Source organism: Macrobrachium nipponense, chromosome 21, assembly GCF_015104395.2.
Source record: "Macrobrachium nipponense isolate FS-2020 chromosome 21, ASM1510439v2, whole genome shotgun sequence".
NCBI lineage: Eukaryota > Metazoa > Arthropoda > Malacostraca > Decapoda > Palaemonidae > Macrobrachium > Macrobrachium nipponense.
In genome coordinates this window covers 10,497,376-10,504,875 of record NC_087212.1, presented here as the reverse complement: position 1 = coordinate 10,504,875, position 7,500 = coordinate 10,497,376, and the positions used below count along the sequence as shown (strand labels likewise).

The following is a 7,500-nucleotide window of genomic DNA, read 5'->3' as shown; positions in this document are numbered from 1 at the left end:
TATATATATATATATATATATATATATTATATATATATATATATATACACATTATACACACATACACACACACAGACACAGACACAGACACACACACACACACACATAATATATATATATATATATATATATATATATATATATAATATATATATATATATAAAACGTATGTACATAAACACACAAACATATATATGTGGATATATAAAAATATACACTTATATATTTATAACCTCAACTCCATTAAACCGTCAAGACGAACTACTGACTGAATCTCAATCATAAAAGCCTCAATCACGAAAAAGAAAAAGGAAAGAAAGACTCGGTGGGCCAAAATCAATAATGAATCATCGCTGGTAATATTAAATCATATTTACACAAACGTCTCCCGATAAGCAATTATCTCTTGACATCTTGACAAACCGTCGACATCCCAACCAATATCGTTTGTTTAGTTTCGACTTAAGGCAATGAGGCTGCACGTGACTGCAAACAGAGCAGGAATTTCATTTCGAAGAGAGAGAGAGAGAGAGAGAGAGAGAGAGAGAGAGAGAGAGTGTTTTGGAGGAGAAATGAGAGGAGACAAAGAGAGGTGGGGGAAATATGAGAGAGAGAGAGAGAGAGAGAGAGAGAGAGAGTTACAAGGATTGGGATGTCTCAATGACTTGTTAGTCCATCCGAGGAGACATCGTGTGCTCACTTATCTGTAGGAGCAGGTTTTACTGTGCATTGACAGTGTCCTAATGAGTTTGTCTAGCTTTCTTTTAAACTCTTCCACACTGTTGCTGTTTACAACTTCTGATGGCAGTTTATTCCACGTGTCACATATCTTGTATGTAAAATTCCCACATTGGGATGTGTTGTATCTCTTCAGTACTAGTTTACCCAAATTCCCCCATTAGTTATTTTTGTCAGGTTTTCGTTTAATTAAAGTAAAGGTTTAGGTTTCTGCTCATTGTTATGCCTTTCGTATTTTCGCAATGTTTTCTATTAGTTGTTCCTTGCAATCGTCGTGTTTTCTAAAGCCATGAAATGTTCAGGGCTCTCTAGTCGGTCTTAGGTAAACCTATTTGCCAGACCAGGATGGATGGAATTAAACTTTGTGGGGCTTTCTTGCTTGCCATCCTTCTAATCTCTTATGTCCTTTCTAGTGTTGGTGACCGCAAAACTGTCCTGCATATTTAAGATGGGGTCCTTAACTATTGATGTGTAGAGCTGCAGCACCGTTTTTCCTTGTTTCTGTATTTGAACTGCCTCTTTATGTCCCACTAGTTTCGGGAAGAGAGAGAGAGAGAGAGAGAGAGAGAGAGAGAGAGAGAGAGAGAGAGAGAGAGAGAGAGAGAGTCTTGAAATAAGATTTTACAATTTTTTTTACATTAACTATGATTGTTAACGAACACTGCAACTTTGTTAACGAACACTGCAACTACGTATGATAATTAACATTTGCAACTAGTATCGATTACAAGTGCAACTGATAACAGATAATATTCTCATAAAATTCAAACAAAATAAACAAGAAAAGGAGTCTTCCTTTCAGTATCAGTTCCAACGACTTCTTTAATAACAAAACTAATAGTAGCACCCATATAAATTCCAAACTCTTCTTCACTAATAATAATAATAATAATAATAATAATAATAATAATAATAATAATAATAATAATAATAATAATAATACCACCAAGTTCGAACAAGCAATAACTTAATAATACCAATAATAAGAGCCAAAAACAATTCCAAAGACTCCTTTAATAACATCTCTAATAACAGCAGCCATAGAAATTCCAAACAGTTTTTCACTGACAAGAAAAATAATAATAAGACCAAAGGCCACCAACCTGTGTTCAGGTTCTAAGACGAAAATATATTATTATTATAACTGCCCTATATCGCAATTCGTCCTTCCGGGAGTTCTGAAGACTCATAAATGAGATTGCAAGCGGTTGTTTGTGCAAGATGAGCAATCAGCCAAAGTGGTTGGGGTGGAGGGGGAGGGGGGATTCCTGGACCAAGTGGTTTACAGCACCCTGGTCACTTTTGGTAGGACCGGGGGTCACTACCGGGTTTCCGGCCACAGTGAACCCACTTGTGAATGTTTGGTTAGAGAGAGAGAGAGAGAGAGAGAGAGAGAGAGAGAGAGAGAGAGAGAGAGAGAGAGAGAGAGAGGCCTTGCAACTTCATCCCTTTGTAGGGGGAATAGGCGTAGGGTGATATATATAGTATGTATATATATACATATATATACATATATATATATATATATATATATATATATATATATATATATATATATACTAAAACTTTATGTAAATACATATTCAACATTAAGTCGCCTTTTACAAGAGCCAAAATAATTTTATGCATTAATTCATGAATGCACAATTTCGGCTAATTAACAAAGCTAATTAGCATACCAGCCAGTTCTGAAATGGCCATTGAGAAAAAAAAAAGCACATAAATCCCAAAAGTGAACCAACAAAGAAAAACCGGACCAATTCAATCTCCGCGACTCGAAACATCCCAGCCACCGACAGCGCATGCGCCCTTCGTTATTAGGGGCAGGATCCGAGATAAAAAAAAAAAAAAAAAAAAAATCAAAAAAAAAAAGGAGCGGAAATAAAAGCGATTCGCCAGACAGACCTTTGGTGTTCGCCCAAGTCTAAAATGAGCTGCAGTTTGAAAGGTTTGCTGGTGACGCGTTTTCCCCCCATAATGAGGAAATCTGGATGAGGAAACCAGAATGACGTCACAGTGACCGTGCTGACATCTGGAAGAGGAAGTCAGAATGGCGTCAGAGTGACCGTGCTGACTTCACTGAGTCTACGATGTCCTTCAATTAATATTAGCTCGACTTGTTTCCTCCCACGAGATGACAAAAATAAATAAATAAATAATTAAATTTATAAATAGATGAATAAGTAAAATAAAATAAACATCTAATATACATTTTCACCGAAATCTTCGAAATAGTCAACATCGATTTCGTCAATGGACAAAATCGTCCGTCATATTTATTTGTGACTTGACGATCTACAAGTCAGAATGTGACTCTTATTCCAAGTCAGGCTGTGACGCTTATTCCTAGTCAGGATGTGACTCTTATTCCAAGCCAGGATCCGACTCTTATTCCAAGTCAGGATCCGACTCTTATTCCAAGTCAGGATGTGATTCTTGTACATTCCAAGTCAGGATGTGACTTATTCCAAGTAAGGCTGTAAATCTTATTCACTCTACACAATAGTTTTAATGTGACCCTATACTGCACAACATTCCTTAATCATTTCTCCAACATTAACATTAATTCACGCAAACCAAGTTAAGAAAATTATTCATTTGCTTATAAGTCCGACCTCACGCATTATCTTGCAATACTGGGATGGGAATTAATAACAGCATTAACGTCAGTAATACTGGTAATTTTTCCGTCTAGGATTAACAACCATTTCCAACGGTCTCTCTACTTAAAAAACACTGATACGAGAAGTTGAGTATCTTTGTTGGCGCTCACCTACCTGAACACACATATGTGAATATTATGTGGATGATATAAATGTACACATATACGTACGTGCAAATATTCCATATAGATGTGTATGTGTCTATAAAGTGGAACAAATATATACATGGATGTTATTGTGACATCATGTTCTATTACAGAATTAGTGTATACACAGACATACACAGACATAAATACATACATATATGCATGTTCAATCACAACGTACGTACATACACCTGAAAAAAAAGTAAACAGAAACGGCCCAACACATACATCAGGTCATAAAAGGCCTACACAGAGAAATACATAACCTTCTGTACCATGATTAAAAAAAAAAAAAGTATCACTACTTACCTCAAAGCGCGGTACGAGATGACGATCAATGAAGAAGATTTCTGACGATCTCTCTGGCGATCTCACAGGCGAGCGGTGAACTCGCTATACACGATCTCTGCAACAGAGGAAAACAACAGCTTTAATGCAAATACGGTGCCTCTCGGATTAAGAACCATCAATTGCAAATTACCTGCGTTTATGAAGTGGTGAGCTCTCTCTCTCTCTCTCTCTCACTCTCTCTGCAAACATGGACTGATATTATACTCTCTCACTCGAGACCTCGCGATGGAGATCGTGTTTGAGCCGAGACCATTAGTCAGTCGTTAATGAATTTGCTTTTTTTTTTTTTTGTATTTTCTTTTTTAGTTGTTTTTTCATGTGCTCGTTTTTATAATCGTACCAAAAATATGAATTCTTTTTTATCTTTCTTTTCATGTGCTTGTTTTCATTGTCGTACCAAACATACGAGGGCTATACAGTGTACTATTTGTCAATTATACATTGCCGTTTTCCTATATATCTATGGGATATATATATATAAATAATTCTTTTTTTTATTCTGTTTGTTTCTTCATGTGCTTGTTTTTCATTGTCTTACCAAAAAATTATCGAGGGTCTATACAGTGTACTATTTGTCAATTATACATTGCTGTTTTTCCTATATAATATATATATATATATATATATATATATATATATATATATATATATATATATATATACTATATATATATATATATATATATATATATATATATATATATACACCTTATTTTGTATATTTCCTTTCCATCTTATTATTATCCATCATAGTCTTATATATATCATATATATATATATATATATATATATATATAAAACGGACGGAAAGGTCCGTGTATTGCGTGGGAACACCTATATACAGTTATTATTCATAGCGACATTAACACACCTTAGTGGTTTTTATCCACTATTTATTCTACTGACTGGGAATAGAATATAGTGAAGAGAAAGTATCTGCATTAACTATACTAGGAAGTTACCCATACTTACTAAAAGCATATTCATCTGTTGCTTCATATAAGTGACTCGCTAGTGTTTTTTAACTAATATGTTAGATAAATTCGTACAGTAACTAAGTCTACGGGCATAGCCAGCCCCGTTTCACGGGCATAGCCAGCTCCGTTTCAGGGAATCCCTTCTCATCCCCACCCCCTTCGGAGGCGGGGAGGGGGAGGTAGGATGAAAACCCATTATAAACCATCTTAGGGGTCCCCACTATATCCCTGCCCAGTTTCATGCCCATCGGACCAACCGTTTGGCCGTGATTGAGTGACAGACGGACGGACAGACATAACGTCCACTATCGTGAGGTAAGAATTAAACGCTTCAATATGCAAGCATTTCCAGATGGTCAAAAGAATGCTACTGGATCACGTGACATATAGGTAGGTATGAACAATCCGCATTTATAGCGAGGGAGTGTGACGAGGAGAAGGGTTCCCAGATTATCGTCACAAAAGTAAAATTAAGGCCAGGCAACGCCATTTACAATACATCGTCAAAAGAGCTTGCTTTATTGACTCTTGACTTTCTTTTTGTTAGTTAAAAAAAACTGAGCGTGACTACACATTAAATCGCTGCCAGATATGCTTCTAAACTTTGGCTGTTAATGAGAGAGAGAGAGAGAGAGAGAGAGAGAGAGAGAGAGAGAAGAGAGAGAGAGGTAGCAATTATTGTACACGGCATAAATGCATAAACATTTCTACGTATGTTGCACTCTAGTTCTTCCCAGAAACACTGATTCGTCCGGCAATTATTATCACCACTCGTCCTTGTTTGCTATTCATGATCTTTCAACATCAAAGACCTCTTTCCTTCTACAATAAATCTGGCCACTCCAACCGTTAAGCGGGTTTTTCTTCGGTCTTCGTCACATTCTACCTCCAAAGACATTAATTTCATTTAACCTGTTCGCCAAAGTTAGTCACGTCAGTGTCTATCAATTCAAAAGCTACGCCAATACTGAGACATACCTCTTGCAATTATAACCAGGCCACCTGCCCACACATTAACCATTGTTGTTGCAAGCACACATTTCTTTCTCTTGTCACAGGAGAGCGATTGCACATTATATACTACACTCATACACACTTTATACTTCGATTCAATTTGTCATCCTGGTGTCACATAAGCTAAATAAAAATCACCGCTTTGACACTAAGATTTACTAAGAGTTCTCGCGCACATATTCTATGTGAATGCTTTATACCTAGACTTCCAATATCCATAGAAGAGTTTTTGGGAAACAACAATCAACTACTAACTTTCTGGTATAATTAGTCTATAGTTGGACCATACCTTTCCCTTTGTGTAAAGGGACAATTAATATGCTTACATTTTACATACATATATATATATATATATATATATATATATATATATATATAATATATATATATATTATTGCATGTTTGTGTATGCAGTCATATTTATAGTATGTGCAAGAAAAGTTGGTATTATTATTATCATTTGCTAACAATCAGAAATCTAGTGTGTGTGTGTGTGTGTGTGTGTGTTAATAACATCCGAGGAAATATGAAAAATAGGAGAAGTGTTTCAGAAATGGAGCCCCTTTTTTTCTAATGTTTCGCCTGATGAATCCTGACAGTTATTTCTGAGAAGGGGCGTTTTGACAATCGCGCTAGATTTATCTGCTTTGCATCGACGCTATTTCCACATCCTGCATGACCCAATACGTCAGAAGTAGGCGTGCCATGACCGATGCCCTGGGAAGATGAGGGCGAATAACAAGACCACGCATTTGATAGAAGACAATCGGGTCAAATATGACAAAAGTCTGCTGGAGAGAATCACGTGAAGCTTTAAACTTCGGTCGTCTTAAATGATTCGGCATGACTCCTTTTTCTAGTCAGGTCTGTCATTTAGTTACTTATGCCATATCTAGTTCTTATTGTCAAAAGGAGATGGGTTATGGAGGCTGTATAGCAAGAGCTAAGTCACAGACACGTCCTCCTCATGAATAAGTCTTACTTAAAGACAAAGATTCGTCTTAAAAGATGTTTTATTCAATGATCTTTACAGCGACGAGAAAGAGAGAGCAATCTCCATTCTGAAGGCGTTCAAAAGGCGCTGACCCCAGTTCCCGAAGGCCGCAGAATCAGTCTGAATGTGATTGTGAATACTAACGTATACTTACTTATACTTATGCATAAGTTAATAAATTTGATAAATAAGATATATGTATGCATTAAGCTACGAAGGGTAAAATTATTATCAACTAAAAAATTCCCCTTAGGTTAACATATGTGAAAATACATTAATATCGAGGTAGAGCGAATTGGATATTAAAGGACATTTGTAGCTTCATGCATGTATATATGAATCACGGTGATGTGATACAAATTCATATAAGTATGTATGTATATATGTATGTCAAGTACATAAAGTGATACCAAACCCCAATAACACTGATCCCTTCACTGCTTCACTTTTCTGTAACTCCTCTCACACCCATCATTCGTTGAACTTATTTTTTTAATTTCAAACACAAAATCAAGTCCCCCAAATTCTATCACCGTCCACATTAAAATTGAGTGCTGTATCTCATTTCCGTCTACTTCCCTTCGCTCACAATTATCTTACACTTTCTCGTAGTTATC

General features: G+C 36.1%; 1 protein-coding gene across 3 annotated transcripts in view; it reads right to left on the bottom strand.

Annotated features, from left to right (window-relative positions):
• The window catches only part of LOC135197781 (clavesin-2-like), a 132,950-nt gene that overhangs the window by 42,902 nt on the left and 82,548 nt on the right, over positions 1-7,500 (bottom strand). For all 3 annotated transcript variants that reach the window (XM_064224886.1, XM_064224888.1, XM_064224887.1), the window contains exon 2: positions 3,857-3,953. The gene's annotated coding sequence lies outside the window, so the exon portion shown is untranslated. The remainder of the gene's footprint in view (positions 1-3,856; positions 3,954-7,500) is intronic.